The sequence below is a fragment of the Nothobranchius furzeri genome, unplaced genomic scaffold (assembly GCF_043380555.1).
Source record: "Nothobranchius furzeri strain GRZ-AD unplaced genomic scaffold, NfurGRZ-RIMD1 Scf214, whole genome shotgun sequence".
NCBI lineage: Eukaryota > Metazoa > Chordata > Actinopteri > Cyprinodontiformes > Nothobranchiidae > Nothobranchius > Nothobranchius furzeri.
This window is the reverse complement of record NW_027223230.1, coordinates 10276-12500: the sequence shown is the minus strand read 5'-3', so window position 1 is coordinate 12500 and position 2225 is coordinate 10276.

The window sequence follows — 2225 nt, the reverse complement described above, 5'->3', positions numbered from 1 at the left end:
GGGAGGCTGTGTCGTGCCCCCTGGAGGTCTAAAGGATGACCAGTAGTTGTGGTTCTCGCCCCGGGACTTGGGTCAGAGAATAGCCCAAGTGGGACACTTGTGTCGGACTAGGGAGGCTCTGCCGTGCCCCCTGGAGGTCTAAAGGATGACCAGTAGTTGTGGTTCTCGCCCCGGGACTTGGGTCAGAGTATAGCCCAAAGTGGAGCACTTGTGTCGGACTAGGGAGGCTGTGCCGTGCCCCTGGAGGTCTAAAGGATGACCATTAGTTGTGGTTCTCGCCCCGGGACTTGGGTCAGAGTACAGCCCAAGTGGAGCACTTGCGTCGGACTAGGGAGGCTGTGCCGGGCCCCCTGGAGGTCTAAAGGATGACCAGTAGTTGTGGTTCTCGCCCCGGGCCGTGGGTCTGAGTATGGCCCAAGTGGGACACTTGTGTCGGACTAGGGAGGCTCTGCCGTGCCCCCTTGAGGTCTAAAGGATGACCAGTAGTTGTGGTTCTCGCCCCGGACTTGGGTCATAGTATAGCCCAAGTGGGACACTTGTGTCGGACTAGGGAGGCTCTGCCGTGCCCCTTGAGGTCTAAAGGATGACCATGAGGTCAAAAGGATGACCATAGTTGTGGTTCTCGCCCCGGACTTGGGTCAGAGTATGGCCCAAGTGGTGCACTTGTGTCGGTCTAGGGAGGCTGTGCCGGTCCCCTGGAGGTCTAAAGGATGACCAGTAGTTGTGGTTCTCGCCCCGGGACTTGGGTCAGAGTATAGCCCAAGTGGAGCACTTGTGTCGGACTAGGGAGGCTGTGCCGGGCCCCCTGGAGGTTCTAAAGGATGACCAGTAGTTGTGGTTCTCACCCCGGGTCGTGGGTCCGAGTCTGGCCCGAGTAGAGCACTTTGGTCGGCTACCGGGGGGTGTGCCGTGCCCCTGGAGGTCTAAAGGATGACCAGTAGTTGTGGTTCTCGCCCGGACTTGGGTCAGAGTATAGCCCAAGTGGAGCACTTGTGTCGGCCTAGGGAGGCTGTGCCGGGCCCCCTGGAGATCTAAAGGATGACCATGAGGTCAAAAGGATGACCAGTAGTTGTGGTTCTCGCCCCGGGACTTGGGTCAGAGTATAGCCCAAGTGGAGCACTTGTGTCGGCCTAGGGAGGCTGTGCCGGCCCCTGGAGGTCTAAAGGATGACCAGTAGTTGTGGTTCTCGCACCGGGACTTGGGTCAGAGTACAGCCCAAGTGGAGCACTTGTGTCGGTCTAGGGAGGCTGTGCCGGGCCCCCTGGAGGTCTAAAGGATGACCATGAGGTCAAAAGGAGACCAGTAGTTGTGGTTCTCGCCCCGGGGACTTGGGTCAGAGTATAGCCCAAGTGGAGCACTTGTGTCGGACTAGGGAGGCTGTGCCTGCCCCCTGGAGGTCTAAAGGATGACCAGTAGTTGTGGTTCTCGCCCCGGGACTTGGGTCAGAGTATAGCCCAAGTGGAGCACTTGTGTCGGCCTAGGGAGGCTGTGCCGGGCCCCCTGGAGGTCTAAAGGATGACCATGAGGTCAAAAGGATGACCAGTAGTTGTGGTTCTCGCCCCGGGACTTGGGTCAGAGTATAGCCCAAGTGGAGCACTTGTGTCGGACTAGGGAGGCTGTGCCGTGCCCCTGGAGGTCTAAAGGATGACCAGTAGTTGTGGTTCTCGCCCGGGACTTGGGTCAGAGTATAGCCCAAGTGGAGCACTTGTGTCGGACTAGGGAGGCTGTGCCGTGCCCCCTGGAGGTCTAAAGGATGACCAGTAGTTGTGGTTCTCGCCCCGGGACTTGGGTCATAGTATAGCCCAAGTGGAGCACTTGGGTCGGACTAGGAGGCTGTGTCGTGCCCCCTGAGGTCTAAAGGATGACCAGTAGTTGTGGTTCTCGCCCCGGACTTGGGTCAGAGAATAGCCCAAGTGGGACACTTGTGTCGGACTAGGGAGGCTCTGCCGTGCCCCCTGGAGGTCTAAAGGATGACCAGTAGTTGTGGTTCTCGCCCCGGGACTTGGGTCAGAGTATAGCCCAAGTGGAGCACTTGTGTCGGACTAGGGAGGCTGTGCCGTGCCCCCTGGAGGTCTAAAGGATGACCATTAGTTGTGGTTCTCGCCCCGGGACTTGGGTCAGAGTACAGCCCAAGTGGAGCACTTGCGTCGGGACTAGGAGGCTGTGCCGGGCCCCCTGGAGGTCTAAAGGATGACCAGTAGTTGTGGTTCTCGCCCCGGGCCGTG